Source organism: Aythya ferina (assembly GCF_964211825.1).
Source record: "Aythya ferina genome assembly, chromosome: 7".
NCBI lineage: Eukaryota > Metazoa > Chordata > Aves > Anseriformes > Anatidae > Aythya > Aythya ferina.
The window spans coordinates 32,679,016-32,698,375 of record NC_140302.1 but is presented as its reverse complement, the minus strand read 5'-3'; the positions used below and the strand labels follow the sequence as shown (position 1 = coordinate 32,698,375).

At 40.9% G+C, this 19,360-nt stretch overlaps 2 long non-coding RNA genes across 4 annotated transcripts in view; one reads left to right on the top strand and one right to left on the bottom strand.

The window, feature by feature from the left end:
* Positions 1-19,360, top strand: part of LOC311439667 — a 143,127-nt gene that overhangs the window by 26,247 nt on the left and 97,520 nt on the right. The window lies entirely within an intron of this gene.
* LOC311440108 overlaps positions 11,347-19,360 on the bottom strand; it is a 45,067-nt gene continuing 37,053 nt past the window's right edge. Inside the window, exons 3-5 of the long non-coding RNA XR_014695214.1 lie at positions 15,773-15,938; positions 12,405-12,573; positions 11,347-11,705 (exon numbers count right to left, since the gene is read on the bottom strand). This is a non-coding gene — a long non-coding RNA (uncharacterized lncRNA). The remainder of the gene's footprint in view (positions 11,706-12,404; positions 12,574-15,772; positions 15,939-19,360) is intronic.

Sequence of the window (19,360 nt, the reverse complement as noted above, 5' to 3'; positions counted from 1 at the left end):
AAGCCATATATTCATGTTCCTGAAATTTGAGAGAATACATATGACAATAGCACTCATTTTAAAAACTGGATACAAGGTTCTTTAGGGTGGTTCTTGTGTGCTTTTGGCTGCGTCAGTAATATTTTTGGAGAGGGAATTTCAGTTGCAGTTCAGGAATTGTTCAGGGAAGGCAGCCTGGGCCTTTTTGAAGCTGATGCCCTTCTATCTTGACCACAATCAAATGTTTTTCAGGTAGCGTTTCAGCTTAGCTGAAATTCTCTTCCAAACAGAACCTCTCTCCAAATGGTGCAGTCAATGCAAACTTTCCATTTGGATCAAAGCAAATAGGCTGACTCTGTATTATCACCTGACAACGTTATCATTGGGAATATTAAGCTGTCAACAGCAGATCTGAAAGAATCATTTTCCCAATATGCAGTGAATTATAGAGGATGGGATTCTATCATACATAAGCTTTTCTATTTTCAGTGTCTGTATCTAATTCTAATAGTTTCAATCTGACCTCAGACTGGATTTCCCTCATTTTAAATCATGCTCTAGACACCTTTTAATAGCTTAGTTACAAGAATTGTAACAATTCAGCTGATTTGTGTAGATATTTATGCTATTTCATTAGCTGTATTTAAGCCTGTATGTGCCAAATCTGTGTTTGGAGCGTAGCATCTTTTTACTGAAACATTCACCACTGCTCTGTTACACATCTTTTCGCTTTCCTGTTGCATTCCTGATTAATATGTTGTTTGCATGGCTCTATGCTAACACACACATTTGGGACAGAGTGTGGGTCAATGTCAAGTGGGTAGGATTAGGATGTGGGAGGTTGCTAGCGTTAATGCTTAGCTAGTAGGATTAGGATAAAGCTATAATTGAACAGTTCAACTAACCTGGGATTCATCAAGAGATTTGCAAAAGTGCTTTACAGTGGTGTGTCTATGAAAGGAACTTTTAAACTACCAAGGCAATGTCATATTGCAAAGCTCTAATTGCAAAGAGGCAGGGTTAAGCACTTATCTCATCCTGCACATAGAAATGTAAGATTCTTTGCTGGTTTTGGCATCGTTATCTGTGTTTCTGAATGGTTAGAGATAGTAGGACTAAAAGAAATGAAAAAGTATTTTGTCTGAGAAAGTTCATAAAATGGCAGAGAGACAATAGTGTTTTATGAAATCCCACTAGAGAGACACTATCTAGGAGAGTTTGAAGGGACTTGGAAGCGATTAAGAAAATAATAATTTCCAGGGACGTTTCAAAATGGTATTTTAAATGAATGACTAACTCCAATAATTTACCATTTTGCAGAGACAAAATTTCCCTTATTTCTCTATTTTTGCCAGTTTGTGGGCTGGAGAGGTAGCACTGGCTTGAACAAATAGATCAAGAATTAAATTAATCACTATGCAGAAGGTCATCAAAAGAGATGTAAGTAGGAGATAAATGGTACACAGGCTTTGTGTTTGTCCTCTGTACAGGGATGATATGTGGATGGTCCCCCAAGCCTTGACAGGTCACCTCAAAACTATAATGGACTCTACTGTTGAAAGGTTGACAATGTTGATAACTTTTGTAAATACTGCATTTTTTTCACCTTAATCCATGTTCAGGCCACCACATAATTGGCATAAATGTATGTTGGTGTAGTGAGAGCAATCTCATTGTGCAATTTGTCTTGGCTGTGCTCATTTTTGGGGGGGAGGGGAAATCAGGAATGAAATAATAACTTTTGATGACATCATAGCTATGGCTAAGATTAAAACTGCTCCCCTGTGGGGTGGTGGTGGAAGTTTTGCTCTATCAGTTTCACGGACATGTATATTTGTGCTGTATTGGCAGCAGACCAGTTTCTATGATTGTTTTATTGGGTGTCCAGTGTTATTAAGCCTCTCTGTGTTTTTTCCCCTTTCACTTTTTACTTCTGAATTGCATTTCTGTAACCAATTTGCATTACTTTATGTTAAGTTTCACGTGCCATGTGTCAGCTAAATTACACATCAGATCTAAAGATTCAAAGCCCTTTGAATTCTTCTTAGCGGCTAAGCCGTATCTACTATTAATTCACTTGTGTGCCATCAAGGAATTTCACAAGTTTTGAAATGTTTCTGTGTCTGAAGACTTTTGTGCACAGGATAGACTAAAAAAACCTGCAAAGATCCAAAATGATCCAAAAAAAAGATCCAAAAAGATCCAAAAAATCCATTTAGGGATATCTACTGATACAATTTATACCCTTCTGTACATGAAGCCTCTTATGTTCTGGCTTTTTTTTTGTGCGTTCAGCAATTACATTATTCTGTTGATTTATGAGGACAAAAAAGTCTATACTTTGTCTGTGAAATACAAAGCACAAATAAGTCTTGATGTCATCCCAGGAGAACCAGAGGGATACTGAAATATACAAATCATTAATAAATTATCATTGTAATAATGTCAAGTTGCAATATGCTAGTCTCCTTGAAATTCATAATAAGCATGAGGGTGTAAAAATATTAAAGCTTTAGAATACTTTTACCACCATTTATGTTTTAATTCAGCTACAGTGAAGTATTTCTAAGGTTAAATAAAAATAATGGAACCACGTGGACTGTGTAGCAGTGGGCTATATCCCATTCCCAGAAATACAAATTTTTAAAGATTCAGCAATATCACCAGAACTGACATCTTACTTTTCATCAGTTCTTTTGATTCCTGCATGGGCCACCCATGAAGTTGTCCTGGTGTAAATTAGTATTTGTCTGAGTTTTTTGTGATCCAGACTTTGTTGAGAATAGAATATATGTATCAAGCATGATTCCCTTTCTTTATTTTTATTTTTTTATTTTTTCTTTTAATGTTTCTGTAAATCATGAAGAACAGAGATAGCCATGAATGACTTAATTCTGATCTTTCATCCAGCTGAAGTCAGCAGAGTAAAGACGATGTAAACAGGGTCAGAGTCAGTCTCTCAGTCACGATAAATTTCCGTATGCTGGTGGCAGTATGTTCAGAATGCTTTGAAGTGCTGGTTTGTCAGAGTTCACAACAGTTCATTTCAGCTCCAAATAAAATATTATCTGACTTTGCTGGCTTTCCAGCACCAGTCGATGAAACAGTAGAGCTGTTCTAATTCATTTTATGAATCCAGTTTTCTTACACTAGTTTCTTTATTGGAATTCATACAGAGCTTTCTTTAAACACAGCTTTTCAATGAAGAATAACAAAAGAGTGTTTACATAAGACAATAGGGCAGACATCATTTACTGTATAGGGTTGACTTTGAGTTTATGCAACTAAGACAAAAGGAAATGAACACCCCCATGTGGTATAACCTCTGAAAGAGTGTAGCTTTGTTATTTTAAGGCTTGAAATGCTGTACCTTTTAAAGTTTGAATTATTGAGGAATATACTCTACAACACATACTTTGTTCTACTGAATGCAAGCACAATAGTTTCCTTATGTGTTTTAATTTAGTGTACATTCAAAGCAAGACAACTTTCACCTTTTCTGAAGCAGTTTGCAATGTAGCATAAACAGTGTTTACCCAGTTCTGAGGCTTAAAGAACTTTCAGCATTTGTTGTTTTTATAGGTTTAAAAATGTCCGTACTAATGCTTAAAATAAGCCCAACAGCTGAGCAGAGCTCCTTGAACATTCAGTCTTTAATTCAGATGTCTCTATCTTTCCTTTTTTTTTTTTTTTTTTCTTTTTTTCTGGTCTGCTTTGTGAAGTTCTGAGCTAAATAGCCTCTAATACTTTTTCAAAGATTATGAAGCTGTGTGCAGAAATGTTGAGGACGATGAGGAACATCAGGACCAGTGTACAAGGGATAATCCAATGGATTACAGTTTTTCTACTTTCTCTTCCAATTTTGTATAGTTTTTGGATTAAGAAATAGCATCATAAGATAATTGGTTAAAGCACAGAAAAAATGGAAACAAACCCATTAATGAGTAGGATAAAAATGAAATTTTCTCTCTATATTATGTGCTACAGGTAATGTATCTAGTTGCCAAGAATATAGCTATTATATATGAGCTGACAATCATGCAATCTCACAGGACTGGCCTTGGTACAACACTATTATGAAGCTAGAATGAATTGAAAGAAATTAGTGAATATTGCTTGAAAGATTAAGAACTTGTTTTCCATATCTTTGTTATAAGATCAAAAAAAAAAAAAAGGCATAAAAGAGTAGAAAAAAATACAGAAAGAGCTGTTACTTGGAAGGTGAATAGTTCGTAGCATAGTGGTGTGTTGGTTTTCTTCTAGAAGAGACTGCCTGTCTCTCTCTCTTTCAGAGTGAAGTCCATGTAGTTGCTCAAGTATGGCAATTCTAATGGAAGAAAATGGGGATGAGAACCTCTTATGAAGGGCCCTTTGAACTTCTTCCTTTCCTTTAGGTCTGAGTGAATCTGTATTTTCTGACCTACAGATCATCAATTCATTATCCTGAATGCCTCTCTGTGCAGAGGTTTTGTTTATTGTTAGTTTAGGTATGTTTTTATGGGTAGTTCAGGACCAACATGCAGGTTTGAGTGTTGGTTGGCCTAGTCTGACTTCAGTAGCAACTGTATAGGTCATATTTGAGTCTCAGGCATTTTAAACAACAGACTTTTTGCTGTGGAAGTTCTTAGAATCTTAAGAAAAAGAGTCAGTGGGGACCTGGAGAGTCCCACAGCAGTCAGGTACCGCAAACCATTTCTAATGAAATGTGGATATTTTTTTTAGTGTTTGAGTAGGGAAGGTTATTTTTTATCCTCTTATGTTCAGTCTGTAGTCAAGACTTTAGATCCCATTCTGTATTCCTTATGCTAGGCTATGATAGTCTCTATTTGTGCTTCCCACTAAGTTGTAAGGGACCTCACCTATCCATTGAGAAAGCATACACAAGAAAGATGGAGCGACATTCGCTAACTAGCAGCAGACAAATATTTTACCCTTCAGCCATCCTGCTAACAGATTACCAGTTAAAACACACTTTCAATAGATAGGGGATAGATCATATAGTTTAAATGACAAATACTGCCCTTCCCCACTGGCAAGAGGCATATATGAATGACGGTAAATTAATAAACCAAATAAACTATGTAGTGAAGCCATGTTTTATTGAACTGTCCTGCAATATACCATTTAAATCTAAAGAAGAAATATTATGGTATAATGGGAAAGTTTTATTATAAGGGATACACAGGGACTATCAGTGCTTCAACTGTTAATAGGTAACTAAAAATATATAAAATGAACTGTGCATTTTTCCAACAGTGATGTTGAGTTTTCTCAGAATATGGGTAGATTCTGTAAACCACATTCACAAATCAGACTTAGATAGTCTACTATTAGTAAGAATTTGCAGACTTATCACAATAATTCTATCAAATGAAAGAGTCATCCCTCGATTGTCCTACCGGTAATGACTGAATGCTCAAACTGCGTACATCAGCCACTTCCCAGCTACCTAAGGCAAATTTGCTTTTAGTGAGTGAGACTGAAGGTTTCATTGTAAGAATTGAAAACAACGTATAATCAAACTAGTTCAGAGGGTTTATTTATTAAAGTTTGGTTGAGGACTATTATTGGCTTTTCCATATGAAATACATGAGCTGTTTTTTAATTTTTTTATTTTGAGCACAAATTCTTGTTTTTCACTGTCTGTCAGAAACAACCTATTTCAGCTTCTTGTACAATTGACCGCTGTGATAAGCCAATGAGTTTGTCCTTTTTATCCATTAGACTAAATAAACATTGGGATTTTGTTCATCTTTTAAATCCATTATATGACATTTCCCAGAAAAGGTAAGCTTTTATTTGCTTGTGTGGCAACTGTTTGAAATATGGCATTTTGAACCCTTCTCTCTTTTCCCCAAAGAAGAGTTTTCAACAAACTATGAGTTTGGCTTTATATGTGGGTTTCAAGGGCTGAAAGTACTCCTTAATGTGAAGACACATAAGTTTAACACAAGGACACTACAAGATTATATCATCAGGTTGTTTATATTATCAGTGTTTTCCAGAAAAAGTTCTGACAACTAACTTCTGACAATAGCAGCAGCCTCCCCCCACCCTCCCTTCTCCCCTCTGCTTTCTCCCCAGTGAAAACCAGCAGTAAAATAATCCCCAAGACTAATTCTCACAAAAGTAAAGAAGGAATCGCTGAAGACCCTATCTCAGCTTGGATTAATGCTGGCCTCTTTGAGGAATAATTTCTTTTGATGATATAAGGGAGCTGTCTTGATGCTTTATATTCTTGTTATTTTATATCTATTTAAAGCTACATCAGAGATTTGAGTGTGAAGTACTTCTTAAGTTTGAGACAAACCCTGGACAAGGTCTTCACAAAGAAGAAATTTCAAAGAGACACAAATACAGTATTTCCATGTGTGACAGTAAAGTCTTTGAAAACTTGAAAAGAGGGAAAAAGAGAAAGGAGGTGCCACGGTAGAGAAATACTTCATCAGGAGCTACCAGAGGAGGACTACAGGATGGTGAAGGGCCCAGAGGGGAAGACGTACGAGGAGCGGCTGAGGCCACTGGGCCTGTTCAGCCTGGAGTAGGCCTCATGGCGACCTACAGCTTCCTCACGACGGGGAGCGGAGGGGCAGATCTCTTCTCTTTAGTGAGATCTCTTCTCTTTAGTGACCAGTGACAGGACCCAAGGGAATGGGGTCAAGCTGAGGCAGGGGAGGTTCGGGCTGGACATCAGGAAGAGGCTCTTCACCAAGAGGGTGGTCACACACTGGGACAGGAGTTTAAGAAGCGTTTGGACTGCGATGGGAGCTGTCGGGCTCCCAGGGCATGGTTCGCCTCGTGTTGCACAAGTCCCCCCTTCAGACTCCATGCAGCACACTGGCAACACACGGCGCTGAGGTGGGTGCTGAGCTGTTCTCCTTGCCCTGCTGGAGGATCCAGGACAGGCAGCAGAGCTGTAGCTCCAGGAGTGCAATTGGAGCCCACGGAATCAGCTCCTCAGCTAAATGCTCCCCGGAGCTGTGGCATTTCCTGACCCGGTGTGGTACAGACACTCACAGACAAAGCATTTGTTCAATTAAATAACATATATTACAATAAATAATAAACAATATATAAACAATATAATACAAATTGCAATATATATTGCAATTTTTGCAGAGCTCAGAGCTCCTGGAGTGAGTGGACACTCCCCAGGAGCCCAGATGGTCACTGTCCAGGTGGAAAGAGGAGTCTCTGCTTCAAGCTTCCCTGCAGCGGTGTCTTCAGCTGCATGGGGTGTGCCTCCCCCAGGGGTGGTTTTACTGCAGAGAGGACAAGGAGGAGCAATTCCCAATTGAGCAGCATCGTCTCCATGGGCAGTGTGCTCAGCTCTGGGGCATGTGGCAAGCAGGGTGTCACTCCTTCAGCTTCACAGCCACCGAAATCATCGCTGGTGAAATCCCTCCTGTGCGTGCTTGCCACGAGGATGGTGGTCAGGTCAGGATGTGGGTGACAGCGGTTGTCGAGGCACGGGTGGCAAATTTGGTGCCTACCAGCATACAGACACAGAGCTGCAGATGTCAGAGGTGGAAGGTGTGCCGAGCATGCCGAGGTGTTTCCTGAAGAACAGCATCTCTGGCACAGCGCAGCTCTGGGGCCACCTCGTGCTGCTGTGAACGCTGGCCTCTGACTACTCGAAGCTCAGGTAGGTGTCCGAATCGTCTTGCTTCACCCCAAGCACGAGCTCGATGGAGAGGCTTTTGTTGGAGCCTTTGGTGAGATTGAACTTGCAGAAGCGGGTGGAGGGCAGCATCGTGAGCTTCAGCCGGGCTGACTGAGGCACAGCTTCCCAGGCTTCTGCCACCAGCTCCTGAAACCACTTCGCCGTCTTCTGCACATCCAGGTAGGAGCCACAGCAGAGGGTGTCGAGGAGGCTCGGGTCCTGGTTCTTCAGCTCGTGCTGAGGACGGTGGAGGAAGCACAGCACGTCGCCCAGGATCCGCTCCCGTGTGCACAGGCACTGCTGCTCCACGCGGAGGCAGGAGTTCCTGGCCAGCCTCTCCCCTTCGGTGCCCAGCTCCAGGTGGAAGGTGTGCCCGGGCGGTGGGTTCAGGGGCACGAGCAGGCGGTAGATGGTGTCACGCTCAGTGGGACCGGAGGTGCTGCCCACCCCAATGGCTGGCTGCAGCTGTGGCATGAACTTGTTCCTGGGGAGGCCCTGGCAGGCGGTGAGCAGGTTGTCCACCAGTTCTTCCACGACCATGCACGTTTGTTCCAGGTTCCTCACCGGCCACTGCAGGGACTCATTGAGAAATCGGTGGGCATCCAGAATGTCATCAGGGTCTTCCTCGGAGGAGTCGTCTTCCTTGCTTCTTGAGATGCCTTTTTTGGTTCTGCTGCGCAGCTCACGGCAGAACTTCATGAGCATGCAGCAGAGCACAAAGAACAGGACGATCTTTCCGGTCACGACCCAGAACTGCCACTGCTGCAGCAGCGACAGGAGCAGGGTTCCCACACGTGCCCAGCCGTGCTCCTGCTCCCTCTGCTCCATTTCCAGCAGCAGCTGCATCATGCGAGCCTGCAGCTCCTCTGCACGCTGCTGGAAGTGCGCGGTTGTAGCCGCATCCAGTTCATCGCCAACTTTCTGTGTGCTCTGAATTAAGCCCAAGAAAGTAAACGCGAACAAGAGTTCCGAAACCATGGTCTGCAAGAGTTGAGAGAAAAAGGGGTGAGTGGGGCTGGGTGGGAGCTGGCTGGCGGCTGAGGGAGCCAGGGCAGGAGCCAGGGCAGGAGCTACAGACCCCCGGAGTCGGGTAGGAGAGGGTGTGAGGGAGCTGGGAGGCAGCAGGGACTGCGGCCAGAGCTGGCGGTGACAGCCGTGATCCCTGCCCTGAATGGCTGGGCCCTTGCTGCAGGCTCAGCAGCCCTCGGGGGGCTGGTGTTTGTGCCCCGGCCCTGGCCCAGCCCAGCGTTCCCCCCGCTGCTTCACTCACCTCGCCAATGGCTCAGGACAAAGTGAAGCAGCACTGCCCGCAGCTGCCTTAAAAGCAGTCCCCCCATTGTGACATATGCTATGTGCTGGCACCCGCACCCCCGCCCTGCCACAGCCCCCCGGCCCTGCCCTCAGTCCCCACACAACCCCTGGCATTGCCTGAGTGCCGGAGTTCCTCGGGCTCCCCTTGCACGGCCTGTGGGAGCCCCCAGGGCTGTCTGCGGAGAGAAATTTGGGTGATGGAGCCTGTGGACGCTGTGCTCCTCATGTGCCATGACAGTGCAGTGTTTTGGAGGAGACATTTCTGGATGCGGACGAGGCTGTGTGGGAGGGGAGGTGCCCAGCGCTGCCGGAAGCTTGTTCCTGCCATGCCTGTGAGGAAAAATGTCAATAATTTTTACAGAATCACAGAATTGTCTAGGTTGGAAGAGACCTCAAGATCATCGAGTCCAGCCTCTGACCTAACACTAACCAGTCCTCCACTAAACCCTATCACTTCCCTGGGCAGCCCATTCCAATGCCTAAAAGAAGTAAAGAAGTTCTACCTAACATCCAACCTAAAACACCCCTGGTGCAACTTTAGTATCAAGCATATCCCCAAACGCCCTGGTGCTCCAAATCAAAAACTCATGTGTCTAGATACACCTAATTGATTTCATTCAGAGAAAGAAAATAACAAAGACATGAAGTAAAGTGACTTGTTGTTATGAAATATTATGAAAATATTCTGAATGTGAAGAGTGGGACTTAAAAAGTATATTAGCATGGCACGTGCTTCATAGACACCCAAGAAAATGCCCACAGATCTCATGGCAGATAACTCTGAGCTGTCCCCAGGTGAACCTAGAGAAACAGAAAGCACTACAGCTGTACTGAGACTGCACTGCTGGTGAATTTTAATACCCTTAATGAAACACTTAAGCCTTCATTTAAGCCCTTGATAAGTGGCTTCCACTAACCTTCTACATGCCTATAGACCTAAGGAGAACAAAATTATAATTTTCATTTAATGCAGTGATATTTTATAGGGAGATTCCAGAGTGCTATTTTATAGGGAGATTCCAGCTTGGGAAAGAAATGAATTGAGATCTCTCCACTTCGCTCTAGTGCCTAGGGTAGAGGAGATACAAAATCCATTTTAACGATGATATATGGCTCAGGTCCAGTTCATTGGGATTTAGGTTGCTTAGCTCCTCAAAAGGATCCGAACTCAGATGTTTGTGATAATGTAACTCTTCAAGCTTAAGGCTTTTCATGTAAGTCGTTCTTTCTTCCAGCCATCAACAGCTGCTAGAAAGCTGTTTGAGCTTCCAAAATATGAAGTAGGCGTGCACTATATGCTGACATACAAACTCCTCTGCATTATTGGTACCGTCAGCACCTGACTCATATATTTACCATAAATTACTTTCCCATTTTGGTTTTATTTTGATGTCCTTATACGAAAAGTGAATCACTTGTACATTATTTGGGCAAACAAATATGAAAAATATTGAGATAGATGAAATAATTCAATCTAGGCCAGTGTGTTTCTACTTCAAATATTATCCATATTTAACCTTTCTCTGCATAGGTTAGAATCTCATAATATTCTTCTGAGATCTGAATTCTTGTTTTTCTAAATTATCTGGGCTACCGTACTTTGTGCTTGGTTATCAAACTTGCTGAGTTTAGGAACACTGAGGATAGGTTAATGTGTTCTCCTGCTGCTGATTATGTCAGAATGGACTAAGTCTATGAAATACAAATATCCAGGATGCCAAAGCAAATATTCCGATTCCCTTGAACTCATTAGAAAAGTTTATTTTAGGTGTGATAGGATGTGAGTTATTACTCCAGAATATAATGGATACATGGATTAGGATGGGGAGAATTCATGCATAAAGCAGGTCAGTGTCTATGGGCAGTTAATACTTCCTTTTTGGAAGGTCAGATGTAGCTTAATTTATGAACACATTCTTAGTTTACAAATATTTTTTTGATATTTCATCGCTTATAGGTAGGCTTCCCCCTGCCCTCCCCAATCCTTTCTGAGTTTCTACCTTGAATGGAAATAAGGTAAATCCATTAACAGGCTCATATTTCCTGCTTAGAGGGGAATGACAGCAATAATTCAGCAAAAGCAGCATATAGGAGTGTGAACACCATGCAGAAAGTCATGTAGCTTATTGAACTTAAAGTTAAAACATGAGGCATGTCAGTATCTGAGGAAATATCTGGTGCATTTTTGTTTCTTTCCAAAATTGTAAGTCTGATATTGTGTTATGTTAACAGAGCAAGCTGCCATTCAGTCTCAATTAAACTGCCAGAGCTGTAAGATAATAACAGAAGGAAATTCTTGAAAGATAATTTCAAGATGGTAGCTACAACTGGACTTCTCTGAACAGATTACAGTTATAATTATGTTGTGAAACATACTTACAGTAAACCTAAAATGCACTTGATTCTTTTTTTATTTAAAATAGTAGTGAAAGAAAACATCTTATCTCACTTCGCTTCCATGCCATACCCAATACATTCATTCTTGAACTCCTTCTGTTTATAGCCTGCAAGGGACAAGGTTTATTTGAACTGGTTATGTTTTGAGTTCATGTGGGTTTCTGCCTTCGACTGCAGAATGTACTCCACAAGTTCTCGTGTCACTCTGCCTGGCTATTCTTTTTGTTGCCGTGCCAGGGTTTATCACCACTCACTTCTGGATAGTGTTAATGATGCAGTCACTTCCTGTCTGCCAAACAATCGTAACATTCGCCAGACTTCCCTGCATGTAGCGCAGCAAGTCAAGTATCATTACCTGAAATGGTAAAAAAAATTAAAAAATAAAAAAAAGTTAATCCTGTTTATAGAAGAAACCTTGATAGATGCTGAACACCCTTTTGAAAGATTAATGTGAGGAAAAGTCATTTTGGATATCTTAGCAGCATTTCAGCTGAATGACACTGGCTTCCCAACACCCATTTATCTCCTTTTTAAATTTGTGATGGAAGCAAGCTCCCCCTTCTCATCTTTTACCGCAACAAACTGTATTTTAAAGGAAAATGAAAACCAAGAGGAAGCTAACAAATGATGAAGGGATGAAATTGGTGCTATGTCACTGCCCAGTGCTGTGTCAGCAGTAGTGTGATATGGCTGACACAGATGGTTCTCAAACAACCACAGTTCCAAAGCCATCTCTTCTTCATAAGACACAAAACATGTTTTATTAAGTGGGCCACATGGGAAGAGGTGTGAACTATAAAACCTTACAGGGAAAGCCAGGGAAGACAGAATAAATGTATTTGAATAAATCCAATTAAATGGTAATAACAATAAATGCTAGAGAATCCTGAGGAGCAGAAATAGCTGTAGAGCTCTTGAAGATAGACAGGTTTATGACTACAAATTTCTTAGCAAATAGTTAAAAGATTATGATATTTACTTCTGGAAAAATAGTGTTGTGTTGCCAACTATGCCAGTAAGAGCAACTTTCCAAATATTATATATTTTTATTTACGTAAGCTTCTATCTGTTCAAGAAAACAGCTCCTGTTCTTGACAGCTGAAGGGAGAAGTTGTAAATCAGAACTTCCCAGTCCTGTGTGATACGAGATGAAGCCAACTCAGTGCAGTGGCACAGAGGATCCTCTTCTCGATATCAGGTGGAGAGTTAAAGCCTGAGGACATCTGTTGGGTAAACAAACGTTGTTAGAGGGTCACTTCCATTTTGTGGAGAATAACAGAGACAAAAACTTGCATGGGAGGTAGCTTGTTTCCAAGGATGGATTTGAAGTGGAATTTAGATCCACAGGTAATCTCTGAGAGGAACGTTATTCTGAGAAGGCTTTTGTTTTTTGAAAGTTGATTCTTTCTTCTGACTTTGGACTGGGAAACCCATCTCAGACCAAAGGAAGATTTATAATGGAGGTTTTGTGAAAATCAACCTTCCTTGTTAAAATTTTTCTGCCTGACCACATTTATATCATGTAGATTTGTCCAGATCTGTTTTGGAAAGCCCATTCTTTACAAGGTCCTTCCTTCATACTTCCATAATGCTTCATAGCTTTCTTTGATGATATGAGAAAAAAGTAAAGGTTTTCTATATCTCTGGAATTCATAGCAGCTCCTGTGTAATTGTGAAGTGGACAGAGAAGTGACAGCTCATTTAGAGCTCATAAACAGGACTCCATCAGCGAGCTGAAACTTAGGCAGCAACAGCTGGCAAAAGCTGTCCTGAAATATGTGGGTTGTGTGTGTCTTGGGGTGGGAGGAAGAAAGGGAAGGAAGGATTGCTTTGCATCTCTCAACCTTCAGCACTCCCATTTTGTCACCTCATTGGCAGTTTTGACTCATTTCTAACAACATGCTGGCATCCTTTCCCCAGTTCAACCAGTCGTTGCCAACCCTGGTGGTGAAAAGGAGCCTGGTTTCTGACGAGCAAAGGAAACCCCTCTGGTCACATAGATCATCCTGCACTTCCACAGACAGGAGAGCCCAGCTCAGAAGGTCTTGGTTTGGCACCAGATCTGAACTAACAAAGCGTGTGTCTCTCAGGCAACCCAGGGGAGATATACTGCTCAGATTGCTCTGATCTTTAGCCAGAAGTGGGGATTCTTGACTCTGTAGACTCAGGAACCAGGATTTTCAAAGGAAATTAAGAAATGTCTCCACGTCAAGTTAATTCTTATAGTGAACTGTCTGAGAAATGGAAATTCAGTGTTCCCTATACTTTTCTTCAGCTCCCGTGGAGAAACTCTTAGTTTCAAAGAATAAAGAGAACTAAATTTACTGTTCTTTGCTAAACAGTAGCATCTGGATTGGTGTGATTTACAACCAATTGTCAGTTTATTCATTTGTGTTTCCTTTTTTTTTTTTTTTTTTTTTGTGAGTTAAATGGGAGTGTAAATTGTTAAACAGCTGTTGCTCGGTACACCTACTGACTTCATTGAAATATTTGAGGCTCTAAAATCCTGTAAACCAGCAGTGTTCCCATATAATCATAGATATTTATTTTTGGATATTTCATATAAAATTGAGCAACAGGGTACTTGTGGTTACAAACTTGCAATCTCTCTGTTCTTTCAGATTCTTCTTTCTGCTTTCTGGAGTTTAATTTTGGGCTGGGGAATTTTTGGGTCCTCACTGTATATACCAAGCCTAGCAAAGTGTCAGTAGAATCTGATGTCTGAGTCATTCTGATGGCTATGCCTATAGCTGTGGACTGAGTCATTGCAGAAAGCACAGACTAACTCATGGTTTTATAATCAGTTTATTAGAATTAGGATTATTGAAAAAAAGATATTGTCCTTTATATATTTCCATATACTTTTTTTTTTTTTTTTCCTACTTCATAACAAACAGATTGCAATATCTCCTTTCATATGTTGATTCTCCTCAAATGAAGGATATTTCTGAAAAAGGAAAACTGACCTATGCCTTATGTGGTATAAAGACATTGAGATGAAGGTATTATAAATTCAATTGGATGCTTCAGTGTCACATTCCCTCAAGTAGTAACTCTAGAAGGACTGCATGAGGTTTAGATGGTCTAAAAGCTTTGTAAAGACTTTTCATGGCTTGTGTGAGATAAAATAACTCTGCCCATTGGATTTGAATAAAGCCTGCTGAGGCACAGATGGAAAGACCCTATTGACTGGCAGTACTGAGATGAAGCCTCATTTCACTGGAGAGCTGGGAAGAGGGAGGAAAATCAGAAGATGTAATGGCATTTTTTTTTAGTGATATTGTTGTAGGAGATCAATATCTTCTGCAGAATTAGCTGGGTGGGGACAGAATGACCTGCTAAGCCAAGTCTCCTTTCTCTTTCCAAAGCCTGGGAAACCAACTCAAAACAATCTTTTAAAATGCAGTTTTACGACCAGGCAAAAGTTAAAGTGTGGAAAATATATTAGTGCAGGCACATGTACTTGCTTGCCTTTTGCTGTAGTGACTGATGATAACCTAGTGTCCTTTCCAACCAAGTGAAAACAAGCAAACAAAAAAAAAAACACAACAGAAAAGATCAACTTAAGGAAAAACTGTAGATGAAATATTTTTCACTTCATGCAAGCAGTTTGAGTTTAGTTAAAGTAATCCCATCTGAAGTTAGTACTTACTGACTAAGGTACAGAATTTGCAGGAAGTTCCTGGCACTCCTTTTGTAATCCTAAGTGAAATCTAGGCTGGCTGAAACAGGACAGAAATGACTCCCTTTGCCTGCCTGACCTCAGCTCTTGGGATCAGGTTTGGAGATTTGCATAATGCACCTCTGGTCTTTGAGGGATTTTATTTTATTTTATTTTTTAATATGTATTATTATTTTATTTTTATTTTTCCGTACAAATAGTAAAAGCAAAGGAGTTCATGATGAGATCAGAGAATACTGCAGGCAACAGAGGTAAGAAGGATGGATACTTTGGTTTCTCTTGTTTATTTTCCCATGAGCTTGTCATTTTTGTGACCCTTTGCCTATTTGTTATATATTTGTGTTAGTACCAAGAGTACCACAGCACTTTACTTTGTTCTTTATTACTTCAGTGACGTTTTTCTAAATGTATTTTTTTGATACCAGGAAGAACCGGGCATCTATTTGGAGAGGGTGATTAGTAGTATCCTTTATTAGGTTCTTGTCCAATTACTCAAAGCCTAAAGTGGGCTAAAATTGAATAGTGGAGTGAAACATACTCCCACAATTATTATTATCCATCAGGTGAAACTCGCATCCTTGTTGAAGATGTTATTTGAATGAGTCACAAGGTAGTAGCGCATTTCCTGCTCATGATAGATATATTTTCTTAACTGAGTCTTTTATTCATACAGATGGCATGTGTTGGCAGAGTTTAGAGGTTTAGAGGAAGTCTGTGAAAAGTACATAGGAAATTCTTACCTGAAAATGCCAGAGACATTTTCCTCCTCCTCTCAGATTTGTTCCTGTGCATGACTGGGAATCCACTGATATGTGCTTTGAACTTCACCTGCGGTGCTTACTCACAAAATGTGTTTTAGAGCAAACTGTTGCAAGTCATTGCTTGAAGGTAATGAATGGATGTCACCTTGCAAGGAAAGAATAAAATAAAATTTAAAAATTCCTTAAATTATTTTGTTCTCATGTTCCGGTAGGATGTTAAATGGCAGCATCCATGTGACTCAATGCTTCCCAGTATTAGGGTTTAAGAGAAGCTGGGTTTTTATCTGAGGATCTGTTGCTTATTTATTGCTTTGTTTCTCTTCAAACTTTTAAAGTGTAAAAATCAGATGTGCACAAAGAACTAACAGTTCAGTAGTTAATTTCTGATTTCTGGCTCAGGTCAGGGCAGATTTTAGTGTATTCAGTCTGATAATCACAGCCTCATCCCTCACTCTTTTTTACAGGTATTATTTCATCAAAGTAGGACCTGTAGTTCTGAGCAGCTCATTTCACAGGCACTTCTCTTGTGGCAATTTCAGAACTTTTGTTTCTTTGTAAGCTGTTGCTGAACACTTTCAAGGAATGATTTTTAGTCATTAGGTTTGTCTTTCCTGATGTTCCTTTCAGGAGAACATACTTTTGCAAGGCATAAGTTCCTGGCTAAGTAGAAAAAGCATGCCAGGGTGAGATGCCTAAGAGCCAAGCTGTGGGAAGAGAAGCTTGCGTGCTCTCAGAGATACCTGGGAAAGTACTGTAGTGAATGGGATCTGCCAAATTTTAATAAGTGGGGGCTGTGGTTTCATGTTAGATATATCGCTACTACTCTTATGGGATAAACCCTGTGTCAAAGATCCAAAACTGTCAACTGGATCAGTGCTTGGGGTGGTCTCATTGCACATGGAGTGTATCCCTGCATCTCCTCCAGCCTGGGAGGGGGGCAAGCACTGCATTTCCCTCCTTCCTCTCCCATGTTTGCGTCAGAGCTGAGTCATCTTTTGAGCGTAAATGCTGAAACACCCAGGGCACTGGTGCTAAAAAGGAAGCTGTCTTTCCGGCACTGACACCCCTCGCTCCAGCTCTGCAGATGTGGCCAGACTAATAGTTCTTTATTAAATTAACATCTCTGACTGTTGTCTGCAGGAGCAGTTACTGATGTAATATCTCTCTTCCCTGGCTGGGTGGCTTTCAGACTTTGGGCAAGCAGAGGAGTGCCCAAGGTGCCAGGGAAGAGAAGAGCTGATGGAAGCCTCACGGCACTTGTGTGTGGTGAGTTATTTCTGAAGTCTAGCAAGAGAGTCCCATGCTTGGGAAAGGTGCTTTTTCATGTAGTTAATAGAAACCAAAAGATATACCTGTCTGTCACTATAACCTTAAGACCATCCTTTTCACCACACAAATACAGAGCTATGGTTTCATAACTGAGTCTACTTGTGTAGCTGTATATAAAGTGTCTTGACTATAGAGATGCTAAGGGTTGGGACCAAAAGAATGGTTTAGGCTTGGCATTGCAATACTATAACAACAATTTCTTGAAATACATGGTGTCGTGTTGGCAACCTGGGCTCCCTACATCCTTGGTCTCCTCTCTGGGTAGGGCACCAAGTCCTGGGTTAGAAAAGATGCATGATAAAATGTTCTCAGGCAACTGGAGGATCTGAAACTGGTCCTCATTGAGTCTATTAGCTGAATGGCAGTTGATCCTCCTTACTTGTTAGGAAATAGGGTGATGAGCTGTGCTATGGGAGGAACCCTCAGAAGTGCAATAGATGGGGGCTCAAACAACTTTGAATTCCAGGAAGCTGATACATGAGACAGAAGTCAAGGTTTGTTGGTTTTAGCTTTGGATTTCCCTCCCCCTCCTCCAGGGCTGGGAGCTATACAGGTAGCTATACAAGTTTGTTGCTAGCTATACAAGTTTGTTGCTGGGAACCATGGGACCTGCCTTCCTGGAGGTATCCAGACAATCCGAGCTCCTCTGACTTTGCCCAGAGCCCTTGGGGCTTAAGGCAGCTCTGACCAGAAGCAAGACGGATGCTTCAGCCCCAGGCATACACACTCTCTGTTGGGTTACAATGGATCCATCTGGCCTGTGGGCAGGACGAGCCTTCTCTCTTGTCATTGCAGACAGACTTGGCTTTTAGATGCCTTTAAAGTTCAGCATTGCTTTAGGGAATGAAATTCAATCTGTAGGTGACACTTTGCATAACAGCTTTCCTAAAGACAGGTGTTAAATAAATGACCGTGTGCCTTTCTTTCCAGCAGAGTCTGCTTGTGCTGGTCCAAAATTAACATGGCTTTCCCCTGTATTTTTCCCCCTCCATTCAGTTAAAAAGAAAAAAATCTTTCCTAATCTTAGCAAAAATAAACTTTTTTATTTTTTATTTTATTTTATTATTGTTATTATTATTATGATTTTGGTGTGTGGTGTTTTCTGTGCAGGAAAGCTTTGGAGCTGTTCAGAATTTTATAGGAAAGAAGCCAGAACAAGGGACCAAATAATGGTGTGTGAACTTTTATAAAACAAGAAGAAAAGTAATGGCCAACCTCCTTTCCTCCTAGAATATCTGTTATATAATTCATGGTCTCTCTAGGATTTCTTACAAAAACAGGATATAGTAAAATCCTTTAAGATATACAAAACTGCTATTTTGGTGCTAAAAATATGGGGAAACTAAGATTATACACTCCATGGTGAATGTCATAAATGGGGAAAAAAAAAGACGTATTAAATGCCTGAGTCCCTTTAGGGAGAATATGACAGATTCAAGACAGATGCATGTGAATAAATCTTCTTTTAATGAACGACACTTAGCTCTGCTGGGCTGTATCAAAAATATTGCCACGGTGTCTGTGTCTCTTCAGCAGCAGGAAGCCGAATTGCCAAAGAGGTAATATCCTGAGTCTGATCATTGTATCATAATCAAACAGACTCTAAGCAAGAAGGATAGAGTGTCTCACAAACCATATTGGATTAAACAAGCTTGCTAACTATCTGTAATTTCTGTGGGCTCCAATAACTGTCTTAAAGGGCTAGACGGGAGCAGGATCATAGAGTGCATTATTCCGAATGATCACCATCTCCCTGAACATTGCCCTTACTGTAATATGATGATGAATGCATCGCTATAGTTAATATTCCATTATAGACCTCATTTTCCCAGGGTCTATAACTCACCCATAATAATTTGCTGAAGGTTGAAACTTGGCAGACAGGGCTGCAGACCGGGAATTAATTTTGGTAACACTATAATAAGTGCTCTTTAATTAATGTTAAATGAAAATGGAATTCCTAAGAAATTACACACAGCAGTCATGCGACATACTGAATGAATTCATCATGATTAATGTTACTAAAATGAATATCAAAAGTGGGATTTGCCTTTTATTAAAAAGTGTTGCCAGCATCCTTTTACTGATGTTTGGCAGAAAATTGCTTTTAAAGGGGCAGCATGAGGAAAGCACCACCTGTTTAAAAAGAAAAAGGAAAGGAACCAGGTTGGTCTTGTGTTTGTATGCATTTAAGTACATCTTAATCCTGCAAACCCTGATTTCTTCTGCAGCTTGGTA